General features: G+C 36.6%; 1 protein-coding gene across 13 annotated transcripts in view; it reads left to right on the plus strand.

Moving 5' to 3' along the window:
- Positions 1–24,478, plus strand: part of NUMB (NUMB endocytic adaptor protein) — a 173,491-nt gene that overhangs the window by 67,853 nt on the left and 81,160 nt on the right. For 11 of the 13 annotated variants that reach the window (XM_088024524.1, XM_088024529.1, XM_088024528.1 and 8 more), the window contains one exon: positions 4,446–4,530. The exons of the other annotated variants lie outside the window; for them this stretch is intronic. The gene's annotated coding sequence lies outside the window, so the exon portion shown is untranslated. The remainder of the gene's footprint in view (positions 1–4,445; positions 4,531–24,478) is intronic. 13 annotated transcript variants of the gene reach the window in all.

Here is a 24,478-nt window from a genome sequence, read left to right on the forward strand (position 1 = left end):
GGAATTAGAAAATGACCACTTCAGAACAATTTAAATAGTACTTTCACACAAGAATAATTTGCAGGTACCAAACTGTTGGGTGAAAGTTTGATGAGGAGTGTGATATTTACATAGCTTCAAGATAATTCCTTACAAAATACTAACTTACTACAAAGAGAAAAACAGTAACTTTACAGTGGAGAAACTTGGCAGGATACCCTTTAACCAAGTGATCAAAGTTAGCATCACTGATAATAGGACACAGTAACCTCTTGCAGCTTTTGATACATGTGTGAAGGACCCAATGTTACTTTGTGACATTCCTGCAGAAAATGCATAGCCTGAATTTAAACAGGAGAGAGCATCAGACAAATGTAAATTGAAGGATGTTCTATAAAATAATTGGTCTGTATTCTTTAAAAATATTAGTCTTAAAAAACATAGACTGAGGAACTGTTCCTTAAGATAGGATTCTAAGGAGACATTACCACTAAATGCAGTGCATGATCCTGAATTGGATTCTGGACTGGGGAAATCAACAGCTTTAAAGGACATTTTTAAGTCAGTTAGTGGCATTTGAATATGGACTCTAATTATGTAACAGAAATTTTAACATTGATACAATACTGATTTGGTTAGCTGTACTGTGGTTATCTCTCTGTCTTCCTAGGAAGATACATGGAAACATTAGTGCTAAAATGGTACAATGTGGAGCGCCTGGGTGGCTCAGTCAGTTAAGCGCCTGCCTTCGGCTCAGGTCATGATCCCAGGGTCCTGGGATCCAGCCCTGCATCGGGCTCCCTGCTCTGCGGGAAGCCTCCTTGTCCCTCTCCCACTCCCCCTGCTTGTGTTCCCTCTCTCACTGTCTCTGTCAAAAAATAAATAAAACCTTCAAAAAAAAAATGGTACAATGTCTGCAACTCACATGGTTCAGAAAAAGTGTGAAAGAGAGAATGACAAAGCAAATGGGATAAAATGTAAATAATTGGTGGTATTTGCAAGTTATATAAAGCTAAAAAGTTACCTAAAAATTCCCAAGTTACAGTCATCTTTTCATATATGGGAGTTGTGATTGAACAACTAGATTTTATTATTTATAGAATTATTTAAAAGTACAAAAAATTTTCTCATCACTTAGAGAAAGTAAAATAGTGAAGGAAATGCTGATTAAGTAAAAAAATTCCAAACTGTTAAGATACAGAGCAGAAGGACCTGAATTTTTGTTTGGAGTTCTGTCATGACCAAGTAACCTCATTGAGCACCTCACTGTCCTATATTCATTTCCTTTGACATGTGTACAGTAGGTTTTTTAAAGGACTTCTAAACATTTCCTATATAACTAATGTTTCCTTTAAAAAGTGTGCTTTGTAAAAATCAGATTGCCATGTTCCAGACAAATACTTTAGTAAATTTATTAAGAAAATTTGAAGACCATTTAAAAAATTTTTTGTTTATATTTTGAAAGTTTTTATTTAAATTCCAGTTAGTTAACTTACAGTGTAATATTAGTTTGAGATGTACAATTTAGTGATTCAACAATTCCATACATCACTTGGTGGTCATCACAACAAGTATGTTCCTCAGTCCCCATCACCTGTTTAACCCATCCCCCCACACACCTCCCTTCTGGTAACCATCAGTTTGCTCTCTATAGCTAAGAGTCTGTTTCTTGTTTTGTGTGTGTGTCTCTCTCTCTCCTTTTCCTCCTTTGCTCATTTGTTTCTTAAATTCCAGATATGAGTGAAATCATATGGTATTTGTCTTTCACTGACTGACTTATTTCACTTAGCATAATACTGTCCAGCTCCATCTGTGTTGTTGCAAATGGCAAGATTTCATTCTTTTTTATGGCTGAGTAATAGTCCACTGTACACACACATGTACCACATCTTTATTCATCAATCAGTGGATACTTGGGCTGCTTCCATATCTTGGCTATTATAAATAATGCTGCTGTAAACATAGGAGTGCATGTATTCCTTTGAATTAGTGTTTTTGTATTCTTTGGGTAAATACCCAGTAGTGCAATTGCTGGATTGTAGGGTAGTTCTATTTTTTGACTTTTTGAGGAACCTCCATACTGTTTTCCACAGTGGCTGCACCAGTTTGCATTTCCATCAATAGTACACAAGTGTTCCTTTTTCTCCACATCCTCACCAACACCTGCTGTTTGGTGTGTTGTTGATTGTTGATTTTAGCCATTCTGACAGGTGTGAGCTGATATCTCATTGTGATTTTGATTTGAGTTTCCCTGAGGATTAGTGATGATGAGCATCTTTTCATGTGTCTGTTGGCATTTTTGCAATTATTTTTGTTACAAGGGAATATTTTGGGGAGTGGAAGTTCTTTATTAAATCTTTAGTTACAGTGACATACAACATTTTAATAATTTTTATGTAATAAATTATTTTAATACTTGGTATAATTTTTATTAGACTGGTGACATTCATAAAAACTCACCTTGATAATAGTATCAGTGAGCTTCTAATAAAATTATTCTGTAGGGTTTATGTAAGACATTATTCCTATCATTCCTTAAAAAAAAAGGTTTTTACCAAGGTTCTAAAAATGAGGCATATTCAAATACATTGCTTACAGTTTTTCTTTGTTCTAGAAATTTGTGAAATAAAGATTTAAAGGTATTTTTTTCATACTTTTCTGGATTAAAACAAATTTTGAGTATAGCTGATATACAATGTATTAGTTTCAGGTGTGTAGTATAATGATTCAACAAGTTTATACATTATGTTATGTTCACCACAAGTGTAGCTACCATTTGTCACCATACAACACTATTATAGTACCATTGACTGTATTCCTTTTAGTCCCATGATTTATTCATTCCATATCCAAAAACCTGTATTTCCCACTCTCCTTCATCCATTTTGCCCAACTCCCTACCCTCCTCCTCTCTGGCAACCATCAGTTTGTTCTCTGTATTTATAGATCTGATTCTGTTTTTGTTTGCTTATTTATTTATTTTTAGATTATACATAAGTAAAATCATATAGTATTTGTTTTTCTCAGTCTGACTTATTTCACTTAGTATAATACCCTCTAGGCCCATCCATGTTGTCTCAAATGGCATGATCTCATCCCTTTTTATGGCTGAATAGTATTCTGTTTACACACACACACACACACACACACACACACACACACACACACGTCTTTCTTACCCATTTGTCTGTTGATGACACTTAGGTTGCTTCCGTATCTTGGCTGTTGTAAATAGTATTGCAATAAACAGGACTGCAAATAAAAAAAAAATAAAAAAAATAAAGGTTTTTTATATTGTATTACTAAAACCACCCCCTTCAAATAAACACCTAACTGTATAACAAATAGATAATGTTATAGATAATTTACTGGTAAATTCAGATATTAATAGAAATGTGTTTATTAATTATAAAATTATTTGATTGAGATTCCAAAGTCAGCAATAGTGACACTTTAACTTGTTTGACCAGTGAAATGCTACTTAAAATGCAGTAGTCATGGGGCGCCTGGGTGGCTCAGTCAGTTAAGCGTCTGCCGTCGGCTCAGGTCATGTTTCCAGGGTTCTGGGATCGAGCCCCACATCGGGCTCCCTGCTCTGAGGGAAGCCTACTTCTCCCTCTCCCACTCCCCCTGCTTGTGTTCCCTCTCTCGCTGTGTCTCTCTCTGTCGAATAAATAAATAAAATCTTTAAAAAAAAATGGAGTTGGGGCACCTGGGTGGCTCAGATGGTTAAGCGTCTGCCTTCGGCTCAGGTCATGATCCTAGGGTCCTGGGATCGAGTCCCGCATCGGGCTCCCTGCTCCTTGGGAGTCTGCTTCTCCCTCTGCCTCTCTCTCTCTCTCTCTCTCTCTCTCTCTCTCTGTCTCTCATGAATAAATAAATAAAATCTTTAAAAAAAAAATGGAGTAGCCATTCCTTGGTAGTAACAATAGTTCTACCCTGCTTTGATGGCATGTCTTTTTTTTTTTTCCTCCTTATAAAAATTCCTTCCTTCCATTGCCAGGAATCACTCCTTGTTGACACAGCTCTTCATATTTTGGGCCCCTTGAATACTTACTACTGGTGTTAGAAAGGATATGTGTGGAATGGAATTTGTGGGAGTTGTCAGCAAACAACAGTGTTTATTCTGTTTGTCTCTTTCTTTGTGTGTATACAGTATTTCATATTTCAAAGATTCAGTAATTTACCTCTTAGGCATTTGACTTGTATCTAGAGGCATTATTTATTAGAATTAGAGGAGATTGTGGTTCTACATTAGTGTGTGGATTTTAGAGTTTCTGCAGTAACTTGGAGTGGTCATCTTTCTTATATCATTAGGATAAAGTCCTGTTTTCTGGGGGAAATTGAGGACCTCCTCTTTGTATTTTGTATACCTGTGTTTTGTTTGGAATTACTCTATCAGTGCAATGTAGCAATTATGTTACTAACAACAATTTTGTGAGATGTTTATTATTCTCATTTTACAGATGAGGAAACTGAGGCTTGGTGAAGTTACGAAACTTGTCCAAAGTCACACAGCTTGTAAAGGGCACAGCCAAGATTCAGAGCCAGGTCTGTCCAACTTCAAAACTCTTAATTATAGCCATGAAACTTTGAAATAGCTGTTAAGTATTAACCTATGATAAGTTGTATTGCTCTTAATATTGCTTAACTGTTATTAACTGTTACTGATAATTTTTTTAATGGTGAGTTTTTTGTCTATGATAATTTTATGTATCTTTTAAATATTGTGAAAAAAGGTGTAATGTAGTAATTGAGGGTCTGGGCTCTGGAGACAGACTCCTGGGTATGAATCCCTAAGCTTTTCCACTTACTTGTGTGACATTGGGAAAGTGACTTAACTTTTTCTGTACCTCAGTTTTCCTTCCTGTAAAATGGTATTAGTAATATCCACCTGGTAAAGTTGTTGTGAAGATTGAATTATTTAGAATATACAAAAGCACTTAAAACAGTGCCTGACATACAGTAAGCATTCAATAAATGTTAGCTACTGGTATTATCATCTCCTAGCAGTTAGTAAAACAAATGATTGTTACTTCTAATTCTATTAGGAATTTGAATAAGGAAAGTTTAAGCAGCAATATAAGATATCACAAAATTCACATAAACCGAAATTAAATTTGAGTAAGTTAGACCTAAGGAAAATCATACATTTGATCAATTTTAGATCTATGGTAGAGCAAACTGGGGAACTGCTTATGGATCTCACAAGTAGAAGTATATTTTATGTATGAGGATTGTACATAGGTCCACTATAGGTACCCTATGAGCCCCATATGATCATTGTATTATGAATGTGTTTTGTCTGTTTTCCTCTTACAGATGCAATTTGTATTCAGAATAAATGTTTACACTTTTAGGTGGCTTTTAAGGAGATATTTTGGCAATGTTCACATGTAATTACCAAGAAGCAAAACCTTATGTGTTATGTAAAATGTTAGCAACATTTCATCACTTGCAGGAGTAGTTACCAGAACTTACATTGGGTTGAATGTGCACACTGATTGTTCTTTGAACCAGTGGGGCCACAGCACATTCAGCTAGAACTCAGCCGTGTACTCATCATATACTCTTCACTCATACTTCTTGATCGCAACTGTAAGAATTCTAAAATGCCATATCCACTATTACTACAATTTAGTTAAAATATCTGTGATTAGTGACTAAGAAGTTTACACCAATTGCAAAAATACCCATAAATGGTAGTAATTTAGTCAAGGTATGCAAATATTCCAAAGCTATAATTTTAAAATGGGACTTGCCTTGTAGGGCACCTGGGTGCCTCAGTCACTTAAGCGTCTGACTTCGGCTCAGGTCATGATCTCAGGGTCCTGGGATTGAGCCCCATGTCGGGCTCCCTGCTCAGCAGGGAGTCTGCTTGTCCCTCTCCCTCTGCCCCTCTCCCTACGTATGCTCTCACTCTCTGTCTCTCTGTCTTTCTCCCAAGTAAATAAATAAAATCTTTAATAAATAAATAAATAAAATGGGGCTTGCCTTGTATATGAGCCCAAGATCTCTTTAACTTTTTTTTTAAAGATCTTTGTAACTTTTAATATACACATGCATTTAATTCTCTTTATTTCATGATACTGAGTCTTACTATCCTTGAACATGGTATGTCTTTCTAGTTATTTAAATATTTAAAAATACCTCTCAGTAAAGTTTTTTTCTTTTTCTCCATAAATCTCTCTCAGGTCTTCTCTTTGAATGATTAGATATCATATTTCTTGTTACTATCATAAATAGTATATTTTTCCTCTTTTGTTTTTCCTTTCCATTTCTATTTGCTGATGTAAGCTTTTTTGGTATATAATACAGATCTATGTTCAGTCACCTTATTAAATTATTTTATTAAAATACTGTGAATGCAAATTGTGTCTTCCTTCCCAGTAGTTACATCTTTTCTTTTTTTTGCCTTACTGTGCTAATTAGGACTTCCAGTACAGTATTCAATACAAGCATTAATAGTGGGCATTCTTATGTTGCACTTAATTTTTAAAAGCAAGTGCTTCTTATGTTTCACTATTAAGAATAGTGTTTACTGTAGATTTTTGATAGATGCTGTATGGGTTAAAGATATTTTTTTTTTATTTTTTAAAGATTTTATTTATTTGACAGAGACATAGCGAGAGAGGAAACACAAGCAGGGGGAGTGAGAAAGGGAGAAGTAGGCTTCCCGTGGAGGAGGGAGCCCAATGCGGGGCTCTATCCCAGGACCCTGGGATCATGACCTGAGCCGAAGGCAGATGCTTAACGACTGAGCCACCCAGGCATCCCGTTAAAGACATTTCTGTTGCTAGTTGGCTGAGATGTTTTTGTTTGTGAAGAACGAATATTGAGTCTTATCACTTTTTCTATACTTGTGAGAAGATCCTATGGTTGTCCTTCCTTATTCTCTTAAGGTGGTGAATGGCATTTATAGGTTTTCTAATGTTGAATTATCCTTGCATTGCTGGAATGAACCAAACTTAATATGATGGTCTTTTTTCATATACGAGTGGATTTAGTTTATTAGTATTTCATTTAGATTTTTGCATCTAAGTGCATGGGTGATATTGGCCCATAATTTTATTTTTTATGTTATCTTTGATTTTGGTATTCAGATTATAGCAGCCTCAAAGAATGAGTTGGGAACTATTCCTTTCCTTCCCCTGCCTCCCCTAAGGGTTTACATAAGATTGGAATGATCTGTTTCTTGAAAGTTTGGTCGAACTTCTGTTCCAACTGTCTGGGCTTAGTATTTTTTTGAGGAGGTATGTATTCAGTTTTCTAAATGGTTTTATTTAAAATTTCTGTTTCTAGTTAGGGCAGTTTTTAGAAAAAAAAATTTCTTTTTTAGGAATCCATCCATTTTGTATTTGGCATAAAGTTGTTCATTCTTATGTTTTAAATTTCTGCTTAATATTTCTCTCTTTTTTATTCCTAATATTTTTTGTGACTTCTGTTTTCCTTCATCAGTCTTATTAGAGGGTTTATATATTTTCTTAGCTTTATCAAAAACCAGTGCTTGACTTTGATTTTTTCTATTATATGTTTTATTTTTTTATTAATTTTTGGCCTTTCTCCTTTACACATTTTTTTTTTTTAAGATTTTATTTATTTGACAGAGAGAGAGACACAGTGAGAGAGGGAACACAAGGAGGGGCAGTGGGAGAGGGAGAAGCAGGCCTCCTGCAGAGCAGGGAGCCCAATGTGGGGCTTGACCCCAGGACCCTGGGATCATGACCTGAGCTGAAGGCAGACACTTAAAGACTGAGCCACCCAGGCACCCCTCCTTTACACACTTTTTAAGTGAAAAGCAGAATCTAACATTAGGGTATCTCATATTTTCCAAGGACAGGATTTCAGGAGGCCTTGGGAACAGCTGGACCCAGGGGCTTACAGTGATACCAGGACCTTCTTTCTTTCTTTTTCCTTTGAGTCTTCCTTTCCTCTGGTTGTCCACTGACTTTTCTACTCTTCAGTCTACGTGGCAGAAAATGGTGACAGTGAACCTCTGAATTTGGTGTCAGTTCCAACTTTGTGTGCTCTTGATTCTGATTTTTCCATCTGGATCACTTCTTTTTGGAGATTTTTTTTCTTTAGAATTCTCTTTAATGGTATTTCTGTAGTAAATTCTCAGCTATGAAATCTATGAAATTCTCAGTCTGAAATCTGTGTCACTTTTTTTGGATAGATATTTCATTAGGTATAAAATTATGGGCTGGCAGTGTTTTTGTAATCATTGTAAGAGATAATTCCACTCTCTTTTTGGTTTTCATTATTGCTGTTGATAAATCAGCTGCCTAATAATTATTCATTTAAGTATATGTGTTTTGTTTTGTTTTTACATCTTGCTGCTTTTGAACTCTTTATTTTTTGGTTTTCTGAAGTTTCATATGATGTGCCTAGGTATAGATTTCTTTTTATTTATCCTGTGTGAGACTTTTACTGTGAATTGCTTATTTTCCCTGGAAAAAATATTTGTGGTTCTTCTTTGAGGCCCAAGAAGGAAACACATTGCTTCAAGAGGATATACCTTTAGTTTTTTCCCCCCAGATATCGCAAGGTACTGCAATTTGGTGACTAAATTTATCCTTTGAGGTTTTGGACCGCCCTATGGGGGTGACTTTGGATTGCAAATATGTGTCTGGGCCTGCTTGTCTTTACAACCTCTTAGGAATCCTTGTTGTCTTCTGCATCCGGAAGACAAATTTCCTCATCCTTTGGTGATGAAGGGGTGGCCTGGGTTTACTTTTCCTGTTCAGTCTTTTCCTGAGCATGAAACTTTTGGATGGGGGGGGTCCCAGCTTTGTGGAAAAAGGATCTCTTGTTAGATTTTCCATTTGGGGTAGGTCTTATTCTTTGATTTCTCTTCTCTCCCAAGAGATTATCAAAATTAAAGCTTAATTTGGTGAGTTAGGCAGATGTATACGAGATAAAAACAATTTCATTATGCCACTTATCTCTTTGAGTTTCTGCTTTCTCATAGATTTCGGTCTTGTTATTCCTTTATGATCTTGTCAGCTCTTCAGTGCTTTTAATATTTTTTGAAATAAAATTTTACCCATCACTTTTAGCTGTTTTCAGTGAGAGAATTGGGTGAATAATCTAGCCTAGTGTGTTACTGGAAGTGGAATTTTATTCAAATTTCTTTGGGTTTTCTTTTTCTGATTCCTTCAGATAGATACTTACTTCAGCAATTGTTAGGCTTTTTTCTAACATAAGCATTTTTAAAAAAAAGATTTTATTTATTTAGTTATTTGAGAGAGAGAGAGAGAACAAGCAGGGGGAGGAGTAGAGGGAGAGGGACAAGCAGACTCTGCCCTGAGCTTGGAGCCTGAGGTAGGGCTCGATCCCACCAACCTGAGATCATGACCTGAGCTGAAACCAAGACCCAGATGCTCAATTGACTGAGCCACCCAGGTGCCCCTCTAATATAAGCGTTTAAAGCTATACAGTTTATAAGTTGTTCATAAGGTTTGAAACGGAATATTTTCATTGTTATTACTATTTTTTTAGAGGGGGAGGGGCAAGGCAGGGTTGGGGAGAGAGGGAGAGAGAGAGAATCCCAAGCAGGCTCCATGCTCAGTGCAGAGTCTGATACAGGGCTTGATCCCATGATCCCTAGATCGTGACCTGAGCTGAAGTCAAGAGTTAGACACTTAACTGACTGAGCCACCCAGGTGCCCCTAATTATTTTTAACCATATGTATTTAAGGTTTTTAATTTGCTATTATAATTTTTAGTTATACTTTTTTAAATCACAACCTATGATCCACAAGTCAGTCAGTGAGTTTTGAAGTATGTAGATTTTAAAAGATTTATCTTTTTATTGTATTTAACACACCTTTCAAAAAACCCAGGATTTTTAATTTGGATCACAAAGCAAGACTCAACTCTGTGTTGAATTATAAGAGATGTACAGAATGATTTAGAAAAGTGAAAAATAAAGGAAAAGGCAAAAATATGCAAGGCAAATGAAAACAGTAAGAAAGCATGGGTTGCTCTGTGAACATTCTTTCTGGGGGCTTTTTCTCCCCTTCCTGATCACAAATTTTAGCGAATAACCAATATTCCATATCACTGAGATTTTTTGAAATTCTTGGAAGACTGGTTTTACATTAATAACTGAATGGTCATTTTTCTTCCTTCTCCTCCCCCTTCTTTCCTTCTCCTCTTCCTCTTTTCCTTACACTTTAGTATCTCTGAACTAGGATCCATCTCTCATATTGGTATGCATCTTATTACTGGTGATATTTCACAATTAAGGAACAATTATTAATAATTAATTTTGGCAGCATTTTTTCCTTAGTGCAACATATCCTGCAATCTCTGGTATCTTAGTTTTGGTGAAATACACATTTTTACATACATATCATGACTCTTCATCCCACCCCATCCCCTGCTTGAAATGCCCCTCTTCCTTGTCTTTTTCCCACCCTAAGTTTATGTCACTCAAGGCCTTAAGGAGGCGCCTGCGTGGCTGTCGTTAAGCCTCTGCCTTCGGCTCAGACCATGATCCCAGGGCCCTGGGAACAACCCCCACATCGGGCTGCCTGCTCCGCGGGGAGCCAGCGTCTCCCTCTCCCTCGGCCTCTCTGCCACCCGACTCGTGTTCTCACTCACTCTGCTCTCTTTCAAATAAATAAGTAAAAAATCTTAGAGACCTTAAGGGTGGAGATAATCTTCAGTTTCTCATCCTGGTTGCTGTTGTTGCAGCACCTAGTTTAGTACCTTGTTGGACTCGGGGTTTTGTTTAATTAACAAGTGAAGTGTGTACATATAATGAATCGTAGCATGAGCTGTGACATATGTATATTAGTGACCAATTTTCCTAGCTTGTTGGTAAGAGGAGATAAGTACCTACATTTTGGATAGAAAGAACAGAATCCAATGATTCCTACATTAAGCAAGTTAGAGAATTCATTGGATCAATGCTTAGTCATTTGGTGATGTTCAAGAGTTTAACCAATGAAACAAAAAAAAATTACAAAATACCAACACTGTGAAGGAAATAAAAAGAGTAGTACAATACAGAATAACAGAGAATGGCATTGAGAAAGAGGAAGAAAGAAGGACTTCATCAACGAGAAGACATTTAGGTTGAGGACTTGATTTATGAGTGAAAGACAGAAGTTGTTGAAGGGACTGAGAGAAAAGCATTTCAGACAGAGGGAAATAGCAGCCCCAAAGTGGGAAAGAGCTTTTAGTTAACTGAAAGGCTCATAGTTGGTGGAGAGTGTCACCTCAAGGTAAGAGAGGCAGGCAGGTATATTAAGCTGTACCTTAATATGCTAACGTTCACTCAGCATTTGTGAGGTTCTGGGCACTGTTACAAGCACTTTTTCTTAGGCAATGTGAATTATTCTGCCATACTGACTTCTCAAATGCTGAGAGTTTGGATTTAATTTGAAGATGCATTAGAAAGCCTTGGAACTATTATACAGTGCTATGATCCATTTACATTTTTAAAGATTACATTGGCTACTTTGTACACAGTTGATCAGAGGGAGGCATATACTAGTCAGGTAAGAGGCAAAGTTGTTTTGGACCTTGGTTCTGATGGTGGAGATAAAAAGCAGTGGACTGATGTAAGATAATTTTTAGTTATACTTGCTTTTTTAAATCACAACCTATGATCCGCAAGTCAGTCAGTGAGTTTTGAAATACGTGGATTTTAACAGATTTATCTTTTTGTTATATTTAACACACCTTTCAAAAAACCCAGGATTTTCAGTTTGGATCACAAAGCAAGACTCAACTCTACAAGTCTTATGTTAATGCCTTGGATAAGGGGAGAGGATTGTGAGGGAAAGGAAAGAGATCCCAGAGGGTTAAAGAATTGAAGAGTTGATGTGTGTAGATAATATGTGAAGTTATTTGTCAGTTAAAGGGGAGCAGAGCTGTTTTTAACCTTCTTATTTCTGTAATTTTTCCAGTGACATTTCTGTCTCTCTCTTTTAAATTCTTGGAACCAAATATATTTTTATTCTAGTCTGCCTCTCCAGATTCCAGCACCTTTTTCTCATCCCACACTTAACAGATGCTTAGAGGAGGGAAGTCAGTGTAAAAGTAGGATAGCATTCTCAGCAATTCTGCCCTTTTTCATCAGGATGTTCCTTGCTAAATCGGTCCTTGCTATATCAGAGGAAAACCATTTTGTTTTATAAGTAAATTAAGGTTTAATTCTTGAAGAAACACCATCTTAATGAAGTCAGTTATGTGTATTTGTATTGTGGGGTTGGGGTGATGTTATTATTATTTTTTTGTCATATGTATTTTTATGTTAAGTCTTAACATGCCTTAAAAGGTAAAGGTGAGTATAGCTGAATCACAAATTCAGTTCTCCGATTGTTTTCTCAACTGAAAGACAAGAGATAACTAAAAGATAAAATTGGTTGTGTAACTAACTGAAAGACAAAGTTCTCAGAAGTAGCTTTTTAAAAAAATGTTTCTTAAATATTACAGATTCAATTTTTGAAGCCACCTTTGACTGTAGTTTTAAGTAGATAGGTTCTTTCCTCATTTTATGAAGCTCTAGTTTTTCCTTACTGTCTTTCAAGAGTGAATAAAGAAGCCACATATCAAAACCAAAGAAAGAATTTTGTGGACAAGATGAGTGGGAAGATTAGAATGAAGAAGGCAGAAACTGAAAATTAAAGTCAGATGGTAGATAAGGATCACGAAATACTGTTTTAATCCACGGTTCTTAAGTTTTGGGTAGTTACATTATCCTTTGAGATTCTGATGAAAGTGAAACAATCTGGCCCTGGAAAGTGCACAGACACATGCACATTCAGATTTGTACATAATCTTAGGGCATTGCTAAATCTAAAGAGCATGTACGATTCACAATGCCCTGGTCAAGAACACATGGTCTAAATGGTAATCAGGGCTGGAAGTATGTGGCTGGAGAGTTTCAGTATTCAAACTGTGACAGTGTTCCCTTCTCAAATACCAATCTTTAGGACAGCCAAGATTAATTTGTTGTTTTTAAACCTCTGGTGTGACAGCTGATTAAGCAAAACAGTTTTTAGTTTTAGCTATTAAAAAATTAGAATAATCTGCTTTTAAAATTTTTTCTTTGAAAATGCCATAGATGGCGGAGTTTTCTGAAATAAGGCAGTATTGTATTCAGGATACCCAAACATAAATAGCCTACTAAAAAAAGTTGAACTGGAATATAAACAAATTTCACATTCACCAATACCTATGTATATATAAGAACTAAATGAATGTTTCTTTTGGGAAGTAGGTTTAAAAAACAAAACAAAACCATCCCTTTGTTCTTTCTACCTTTACACGAATCTGTAAATTATTATTATTATTTTTAAAGATTTTATTTATTTATTTGAGAGAGAGAATGAGAGAGAGCACGAGAGGGAAGAGGGTCAGAGGGAGAAGCAGACTCCCTGCTGAGCAGGGAGCCCGATGTGGGACTCGATCCCGGGACTCCAGGATCATGACCTGAGGCAAAGGCAGTCGCTTAACCAACTGAGCCACCCAGGCGCCCCTGTAAATTATTTTTTATCACAAAACTGAACTTTTAAAATGAATTTTATTAATCCTGTAAGTTTAGTATTGGGCATTTTTATTTTACTGTTGGTGATGAAGCTGTACTTTCTTGCTGTTCATTTGGCTCAGCTCTTAAGTGGAACACTGAGCCAGTGATGCAACTTAATAGGTTATAAATTGTTTCCTGGTAGGCAAATTATGCCAGTTAGACCAATATTTAATGTAATCCAGAATTCTTAGGATTCATAGATTGGATAGGAGATTGACTAGATGACCTACACTGAATCCTTTGGCCATGGAGTCTAGGATTCCTTACATATTTTTTTTTACTTACTTGATGAAATAAAAGGATTTTGGGGGTGCCTGGGTGGTTCTGTTGGTTAAGCATCTGCCTTGGGCTCAGGTCATGATCCTGGGCTCCCTGCTCAGCGGGGAGTCTGCTTCTCCCTCTCCCTCTCCCCCTCCCCACTGCTCATGCTCTCTCTCTCTCATTCACTCACTAGCTCGTGCTCTCTCTCTCTCTCAAATAAATAATCTTTTAAAAAATTTTTAAGGAGGATTTTTTCTTCATTCTAGGTGTCATTTATAACTTGAAAGCATGTTACACATCATAAATAGAAATCAAAGAAAGAAAATTTAAAAATGAAATACTTTATGCTTGTGGTACAATTTTCTACTTTAAGGTAATGGTGGTTTAATATGGTATTTTTAGCTTAAATTTTAGTGAGTGAACCAAAAAAATGTTTTTGGCAATGGACAGTGAGTCTATTTTTTTTCTCATAACTTTCCCTGTAGAATTCTGGAATACAAATATGAGGAATAAAACAGAATTGTATATATTCACATTCAGCCATCTTTGTTCAGAGAATGGTAAAATAGTTAAAAGCAATTAAATTAAATTTAAATTTAGGTTCTCTTTGCTATACTACTCAGTGAGTTTCTTCTGTACAGCATTTTTGTGCCTCCCATAGTATGAGCATGCCATGTGGTTCTAGTGCTAGGTAGATGCTTTTCTCATGGCATAGCTCCTAAGGATAAGCCAGCTACTTCAACTGTGTTCAGTTGAAAATAGCAAACTGTTCCATACCAGAAAAAAATCCCTAGTTGTGTTGGATTTATTGCAACATATATACTTTATGGATGATATGAGGTATTCCCAAGATAATTTTGAATTTATGTGATCTCTGCTTTTAGTGCTATGTTTGGAATAACTCTGTGATATTAGAGTCTCCTGAAAAAAGTTTAGCTAATCTAAGGAAATATATGAGTTTACTAATTTTTTTTCAGGTGTTCAAAATGGTACCCGTAGTTTTATATTTTAGTTTATATATTGTTACATTTGGAGCTAATTAATACTGTTTTAAAAATTAGAGTAATTTTTACCATTTTGGCTAACTTTGTTCTTTTGTTTGTTTTTCTTATAAGGAAACAATCTTAAATGTCAGGGTCAAATTTCCTATGTGTCTTTTATATCTCTTATGTATATCAAATTCGTGCTGTAGTTTTGGGTTGTTTTTTTCTTCATAGTAAACTTTTCTAAAGCATACTCCTGTCTTGTCCACTCTTCCTTATAATTTATATATGAGAGGGGCCTAAAGTTAGAGGTGTACTTGTGACTATAGAACAAAGAAAAGCAAACAAATATAATTTAGGAGGGAAAAAACTCTAGAAAGAAAATGTTCCCATTTCTCTAAGAGTTCTAACTCTAAAGGCCATTCAAAAGCCTCTGGGGCATTCCAGATTTGGCTGGACAGACTAAATATCAATGACTTTATTCTTTTTAATAAAAGTGAGACAACTTTTATAACTACATGTGATTTTTCTTTTTTTTTTTAAGATTTATTTATTTGAAAGGGAGCGAGAGAGTACAAGTGGGAATGGCAAAGGGAGAGAGAATCTGAAGCAGATTCCATGCTGAGTGGAGTCCCAATGTGGGGCTCGATTTCACAACTCTGAGATCACGATCTGAGCTGAAACCAAGAGTCCGTCGCTTAACCAACTTCACCACCCAGGCATCCCAGTGATTTATTTTCTTAATCTTTGTTAGATGTCTCTTAATTATGTGTGTGTATGTATTTATATTTCTACACTTCCCACCTCTATCCTCAGTTTCAGAAGGGATTTTACATGACTTGCTTTCCACCTAATTAAAATTATAAAATAGTTGATACATCCAAAAGAATATAATGTAGGGTATAGAGCATAATGAAATGAAAACTTGTGCATCTACTACTGAGTTTAAGAATTAGAACATTACCTAACATTTGCATTATAGGGATCCCAGAAGGAAAAGAGAGAGAAAGGGGGACAGGAAATTTATTTGAAGAAATAATAGCTGATGGCTCCCCAAATCTGGGAAAGGAAACAGAAATCCAGATCCAGGAGGTACAGAGAGCCCCCAACAAAATCAACACAAGGAGGTCCACATCAAGACATATAGTAATTAAAATGGCAAAAAGTAGTGATAAGGAGAGCATTTTAAAAAGCAGGACGAGAAAACAGCCATGTACAAGGGAAACCCTATAAGGCTGTAAGCTGATTTTTCATCAGAAACTTTTCAGACCAGAAGAGAGTGGCATGATACATTCAAAGTGCTAAAAGAAAAAAACAGCCAGTAGAACAGAATAGAGAACTTAGAAATGGACCCTCAACTCTATGGTCAACTAATCTTCAACAAAGCAGGAAAGAATACCCAATGGAAAAAGGACAGTCTCTTCAACAAATCGGGCTGGGAAAATTGGACAGCCACATGTAGAAGAATGAAACTGGACCATTTTCTTATACCATACACAAAGATAAACTCAAAATGGATGAAAGACCTAAATGTGAGACAAGAATCCGTCAAAATCCTAGAGAACATAGACAGCAACCTCTTCAGCCTCAGCTGCAGCAACTTCTTGCTACACATGTCTCCAAAGGTAAGGGAAAAAAACAAAATGAACTATTGGGACTTCATCAAGCTAAAAAGCTTCTGCACAGCAAAGGAAACAATCAACAAAACTAAAAGCCAACCTACTGAATGGGAGAAGATATTTGCAAATGACATCAGATAAAGGGCTAGTATCCGAGGCGCTTGTGTGGCTCTGTTGGTTGAGCATCTGCCTTTGGCTGAGGTCGTGATGCCGGGGTCCTGGGATTGAGCCCTGCGTCAGGCTCCCTGCTCATGGAGGGCCTGCTTCTTCCTCTCCTCCCCACTCATGCTCTCTCCGTCTTGCTCTCTCTCAATAAATAAATAAAAAATCTTAAAAAAAGGGGCTTGTTATCCAAGATGTATAAAGAACTTACCAAACTCAACACCCAAAAAACAAATAATCCAGTCAAGAAATGGGAAGAAGACTTGAACAGACATTTCTCCAAAGAAGACATACAAATGGCCAACAGACACATGAAAAAATGCTCAACATCACTTGGCATCAGGGAAATACAAATCAAACTGTAAGGAGACACCACCTCACATCAGTCAGAATGGCTAAAACTAACAAGTCAGGAAACAACAAATGTCGGTGAGGATGTGGAGAAAGGTGAACCCTCATGCTGTTTGTGGGAATGCAAACTGATTCAGCTACTCTGGAAAACAGTATGGAGGTTCCTCAAGCAGTTAAAAATAGAGCTACCCTCTGACCTAGCAGTTGCACTACTAGGTATTTACCCCAAAGATACAAATGTAATGATCCAAAGGGACACATGCACCCCAATGTTTATAGCAGCAATGTCGACAATAGCCAGCAATGGAAAGAGCCCATATGTCCATCGACAGATGAATGGATAAAGAAGATGTAGTGTATGTACATATATACAAGAATACTTACCATTTACATCGACGTGGATGGCACTGCTGGAGGGTATTATGCTGAGCAAAACAAGTCAATCAGAGAAAGACAATTATATGTTTTCACTTATATGTGGAATATAAGAAACATTGCAGAGGATCATAGGGGAAAGGAGGGAAAACTGAATGGGAAGTCATCAGGGAGGGAGACAAACCATCAGAGACTCTTAACTGTAGGAAACAAACTGAGGGTTGCTGGAGTGGAGGTGTGTGGCAGAATGGGGTAATTGGGTGATGGGCATTAAGGAGGGCACATGATGTGATGAACACTGGGTGTTATACGCAACTGATGAATAATTGAAGTCTACATCTGAAACTAATGATTTACTATATATTGGCTAGTTGAATTTAAATTAAAAAAGAGAAAAAAAACCCAGCCAAGAATACTCTTTCTAGCAAGGCTGTCATTCAGAACAGAAAGAGAGCTTCCCAAAGAAAAGTTAAAGGAATCCATGATCACTAAACCAGCCCTACAAGAAATATTAAATGGGGATGTGAGGGCGATCTGGCTTCAACATCTGTCACCCAACTGATCACCAGGGTTGATTTGGCTGATCTGGCTGGCTAGGCGGGTGTCCCCTTCCTCCCTCACCACTCCATGTGTGTCCCTCCCAAAGCTGAGTGCTCAGTCGAAGAGGACGACCCAAGGGTATACAAGTAGCTGCAACCCCCCCACTAGAACCTCCAAACAAGCTCTCAATAAATATTAAATGGGAGTCTTTGAGTGGAAAGGAAATACCATAAGGAGGAGTAAGAAAGTAGGAAGCACCAAAGCAGTGAAATTAAGTGTATTTATAAAAGTCAGTCAAGGGATTCACCATATACCTAAAACATGGTGGGGGGTGGGTAGTAAAGAATTGATTTAAACTTAAGTGACCATAAACTTAATATAGACTGCTATGTGCCTAAGAGGTTACATACAAGCCTAATGGTAACAAATCAAAAACCACTAGTAAATATACAAAAAATAAAGAGAAAGGAATCCAAGTATATGGCTAAAGAAAGCCAGCAAATCATAAGAGAGCAAGAGAAGAAAGGAACAGAGAAGAACTACAAAAGCAGCCATAAAATAAGTAAAAAATGGCAATAAATACATACCTATCAATAATTACTTTGAATGTAAATGGACTAAACACTCAAAAGACATAGATAGGGTGACAGAATGCATAAAAAAACAAGACCCATTTATATGCTGCCTATAGGAGACTCATTTCAGACCTGAAGACACATGCAAATTGAAAGGGAAGGGATAGGAAAGCATTTATCATGAAAATGGAAGTGAAAAGAAAGCCAAGGTAGCAATACTTATGTTGGACAAAATAGACTTTAAAACAAAGAATATAACAAGAGGGGTGCATGGGTGGCTCAGTTGGTAAAGCATCTGCCTTCGGCTCAGGTCATGATCTCCAGGTCCTGGGATTGAGCCTCGCATCAGGCTCTCTGCTCAGTGGGGAGCCTACTTCTCTCTCTCTCTCTCCCTCTGCCCCTCCCCACTGCTCATTCTCTCTCTCTCTCTCAAATAAAAAAAACAAATCTTACAAAAAAGAATATAGCAAGAGACAGGGAAGGACACTACATAATCATAAAGGGAATAATCCAACAAGAAGATATAACAATTTTAAGTATTTATGAGAGCACTCAAATACATAAAGTAGCTAATAACAAATATAAAGGAAGTAATCAGTAGTAATACAATAATAGTAGGGGACTTTAACACCCCACTTACATCAATGGATAGATCATCCAAACAGAAAATCAATAAGAAAACTGTGGCTTTGAATGACACATTGGACCAGTTGGAACTGACAGATATATTCAGAACATTCTATCCTTAAAGAACAGAAAACACATTCTTTTGAAGTGTACACATGGAACATTCTCCGGAATATATCACATATTGGGCCACAAAACAAGTCTCAACAAATTAAAAAAGCTGAAGTCATACCATGTGTCTTTTCTGACCACAGTGCTATGAAACTAGAAATCAACCAAAAAAAAAAAAAAAAGGAAAAAATACAGATACATGGAGGTTAAATAACATGCTACTAAACACTGAATGAGTCAACCAAGAAGTCAAGGAGGAAATAAAAAAAATACATGGAGACAAATGAAAACAAAAACACGATGATCCAAAATCTTTGCGATGCAGCAAAAGCTGTTTTAAGAGGGACGTTTATAGCAATATGGACCTACCTCAAGAAGCAAGAAAAATCTCAAACAACCTAACCTTATACCTTAAAGAGCTAGAAAAAGAACAAATGAAACTCAAAACCAGCAGAAGGAAGGAAATACTAAAAATTAAAGCAGAAATGAATGAAATAGAAACTAAAAAAACAACAGATCAATGAAACCAGGAGCTGGTTCTTCAAAAAGATCAACAAAATTGATAAACCTTCAGCCAGACTCATCAAAAAAAAAGGCGGGGGGGTGCTTAAAATCAGAAATGAAAGAGGAGAAATAACAAGAACACAGAAATACAAAGGACTACAAGAGAATATTATAAAAAATTATATGCAAACAAATTGGACAACCTAGAAGAGATGGATAAATTCCTGATACATATAACCTCCCAATACTGAAGTAGGAAGAAACAGAAAGTTTGAACAGACCAATTACCAGCAGTGAAATTGAATCAGTAATAAACCACTCCCAAGAAAAAAAAGTCCAGGACCAGACAACTTCTTGGGTGAATTCTACCAAACAGTTAAAGAGGAATTAATACCTATTCTTCTCAAACTATTCCACAATGCAGAAGAGGAGGGAAAGCTTCCAAATTCATTCTGTGAAGCCAGCATTACTCTGATACCAAAACCAGATAGAGACACTGCAAAAAAAGAGAACTACAGTATTTCTTATGAACATAGACGCAATAATCCTCAACAAAATATTAGCAAATCCAACTGAATACAACAATACATGAAAAAATCATTCACCACGATCAAGTTGGATTTATTCCTGGGATGCAGGGGTCCTTCAATATTCGCAAATCAATCAACATGATACATCAACAAGAGAAAGGATAAAAAAAATGATCATTTCAATAGATGCAGAAAAAGCACTTGACAAAGCACAACATCCGTTCATGATAAAAACCCTCAACAAAGCAGGTTTAGGGGGAACATACTTCAGCATATAAGAGGCCATATATGGAAAAACCCAGAGCTAGCATCATACTCAATGGTGGAAAACTGAGAGCTTTTCCCTTAAGATCAGGAACAAGACAAGGATGTCCACTCTCACCACTTTTATTCAACATAGTATTGGAAGTCCTAGCCACAACAATGAGACAAGAAGAAATAAAAGGCATCCAAATTGGTAAGGAAGAAGTAAGACTTTCACTCTTTGCAGGTGACATGATTCTGCATATAGAAAACCATAAAGATTCCACCAAAAAACTACTGGAACTGATAAACGAATTCAGTAAGGCCATGGGATACAAAATCAATATACAGAAGTCCTTTACATTTCTATACACTAATAATGAAGCAGCAGAAAGAGAAATTAAGAAAACAGTCCCATTTAGAATTACACCAAAAATGATAAAATACCTAGGAATAAACTTAACCGAGGAGATGAAAGACCAGTACTTTGAAAACTTTAAATACACTGATGAAAGAAATTGAAGATGACACAATGCAACGGAAAGGTATTCCATGCTCACGGATTACAAGAAATATTGTTAAAATGGCTCCATTACCCAAAGCAACCTACAGATTTGATGCAATCCCTATCAAAATACCAACAGCATTTTTCACAGAACTAGAACAAATAATCCTAAAATTTGTATGGAGCCACAGAAGAACCTGAATAGCCAAAGCAATCTTGAAGAAGAAGAACAAAACTGAAAGTATGAGAAACCTAGATTTCAAGATATGCTACAAAGCTGTAGTAATCAAAATGGTATTGTCTGACACAAAAATAGACACATAGATCAGTGGAACAGAATAGAAAACCCATGAGGAACCTGGGTGGCTCAGTCAGTTGAGTGTCTGACTCTTGATATTGGCTCAGGTCATGATCTCGGGGTCCTGGGATTGAGCCCCATGTCAGGCTCCACGCTTAGCAGAGAGTCTGCTTGAGGATTCTCTCCTCCCTCTGCCCCTCCTCCCGCTTGTGCACATGCACACACTCTCACACTCTCTCTTTCTCAAATAAATAAATCTTTGAAAAAAAAACTTATATACAACTTAACACCCCAAAAAACAAATAATCCAATTAAGAAATGGGCAGAAGACATGAACAGACATTTCTCCAATGAAAATACACAGATGGCCAACAGACACATGAAAGGATGATCAACGTCACTCATCATGAGAAAAATGCAAATCAAAATCATGTATGAGACATCACCTCACACCTGTCAGACTGGCTAAAATCAACAACACAAGGAACAACAGGTGTTGCAGTGTTGGTAGGAATGCAACTGATGCAGCCACTCTGGAAAACAGTATGGAGGTTCCTCAGAAAGTTAAAAAATAGAATTACCCTGTGATCCAGCAATTGGACTACTAGGTATTTACTACCCAAAGAATACAAAAATACTAATTCAGAGGGATACATGCAGCCCTATCTTCATTGCAGCATTATCTACAGTATTCAAATTATGGAAGCAGCCCAAGTGTCCATCGACAGATGAATGGATAAAGAAGGTGTAGTGTTTTATACAATGGAATATTACTCAGCTAGGAAAACAAATGGAATCTTGCCATTTGCAACAATGTGGATGGATCTAGAGGGTATAATGCTAAGTGAAATAATTCCATCAGAGAAAGACAAATACCATATGATCTTACTGGTAGAAAAAAAAAGAAAAAAACAAAAGAAATGAACATATTAAAAAGGAGACAAAAACAAAAATAATAGACTTAACTATAGAGATCAAGTTGATGGTTACCAGAGGGAAGGTAGGTGGGGGGATGGGTGAAATAGGAGAAGGGAAATAAGAGTATACTTAGCATGATAATTGCTAAGTAATGTATAGAGTTGTCGAATCACTAATTGTATACCAGAAACTCATATAAGACTGTATGTTAACTATACTGCAGTTAAAAAAAAAAAAAGAATTAGAACATTATTGAAACTTTGAAGTCCCCATGTGAACCTTTCCCAATTATGTCCCTCTTTCTTTTTCCTCAGTAACACTGCTCTTAATTATATTTGTATTTTCTTTATAGTTTTGGTAATTATGTATGTATCCCTAGATGTTTAGTTTTGCGTATTTTTTTTTTTTAAGATTCTATTTGTTTATTTGACAGAGACACAGCGAGAGAGGGAACACAAGCAGGGAGAGTGGGAGAGGGAGAAGCAGGCTCCCCGCGGAGCAGGGAGCCCGATTCGGGGCTCAATCCCAGGACCCTGGGATCATTCCCTGAGCCGAAGGCAGACGCTTAAAGACTGAGCCACCCAGGTGCCCCTAATTTTGTGTATTTTTGAGAGGCAGTGTAATGTCAGGGGTCTAAGAGCACAGATTCTCATGACAGGTAGTTATGCCATCATGTGATTAGGGCATATTACTTCTCCATGCCTGTTTCTTCATGTATGGGTAATAGAGATTAAAAATAGAATTTACCTGGGGCACCTGGGTGGCTCAGTTGGTTGAGTGTCCAACTCTTGGTTTTGGCTCGGGTCATGATCTCAGAGTTATGGGATCCAACCCCATGTTGGGCTCTGTGCTCAGCACGGAGTCTGTTTGTCCTCAACCTCTCCCTCTGCGTCTCCCGTCTTTCTCTCTCTCTCTCTCAAATAAAGAAATAAATAAAATTTGAAAAAAATAGAATTTACCTGATAGGGCTGTTATAAGGATTAAATGAGTCATTATATGCAGAGTACACAGGGTACAGTGCCTATTACACAGGCAGTATTGTTTGGGTGTTTGTTGTTAATGTCTATATAAAGGAGTCATAACATCCTTCTTGAACATTGTGAGATTCATCCATGTTATATTCTGTAAATCATTCATTTTTACTTTTCTCTTGATTAATTTATTATTTTTTAAAACATTTTATTTATTTATTTGACAGAGAGAGAGAGAGAGAGAGCACAAGTAGGGGGAGGGCGGAGGGAGAGGGGAAGCAGACTCCCTGCTGAGCAGGGAGCCCAACTCAGGGCTCAGTCCCAGGACCCTGGGGTCATGACCTGAGCCGAAGGCAGACACTTAACTGACTGAGCCACCCAGGTGCCCCTGAGATTTATTTTTCATTGAGGTATCATTTTTACTTCTGGGTAGTATTCCAGTGTGTGAATATTCTGTATTTCTTCTGTGAATGGATAATTAGATTCTAGTGTTATTCTTTTACTGTTACTAACCACAAACAATGCTACACAGACATTATGTTGTACACCTTTCTGTGCACATGTGTAAGAGTTTCTCAGGGATATATACCTAGAAGTGGAATTGCTGAGTTGTAAGGGTATGTGTGTCTTCAACTTTCCTACACAATGCCAAATTACTTTTCAAAATGGTTGCACCAATATATGCTCCTATTAAGGGAATTAAGAATGAATGCCTGTTGTCCTATATCTTATTGTTTGATTCTTTAATATTTGCTAAACTGATAGAGGTAAAATGACATAGGGTGTTTTGATTGGCATGTTCCTGATTACTACTGAGGTTGAGCATTTTCTTCATGTATTCATTGGTCATTTCTCTAACTTTGTAAAATACTTATAGTATATTTTGCTCATTTTCCATTGAAATGCTATTTTAAACTGATAATTTGATTTGCTTATTGTTTTTTAGAAGTCTTTAAATGTTAGGATAGTAATATTTTGTTTACATATGGTATATATTTTCCTAATTTGTGACATGTCTTTCATTTTCAGATGATCTTTTGCAAACATTTACAGATTAGAGGAAATTCTTTTGTTAGGTTAGTGTCTTGTTTGGGGTGTATGTATAAAATAGTTTCCAGAATCCTTAACCCATACTTTAAGAAAGTGAGGCTTTTGCAGACTTACTGTGTAGTTCATTCCAGTGTAAATAACCACTATAGAAAAACTCTTGCATTGTTTTAGAATTAGTGGTCAATAGCTCTTACTAAAACTTTTTTATATTAAAATAATCCAACTTTATAACCATAAAGGTAACTACATATGCCATATTGATAAGTCATTGTTAGAAATTATACCTTTTGTGCCATTAATTCTTGGTCTTTTTAGTTTTATTATGTTTTT

The sequence above is a fragment of the Eumetopias jubatus genome, unplaced genomic scaffold (assembly GCF_037043125.1).
Source record: "Eumetopias jubatus isolate StellerSeaLion01/CBP00866 unplaced genomic scaffold, mEumJub1_p1.0 scaffold_7, whole genome shotgun sequence".
In the NCBI taxonomy this organism is placed as follows: Eukaryota; Metazoa; Chordata; class Mammalia; order Carnivora; family Otariidae; genus Eumetopias; species Eumetopias jubatus.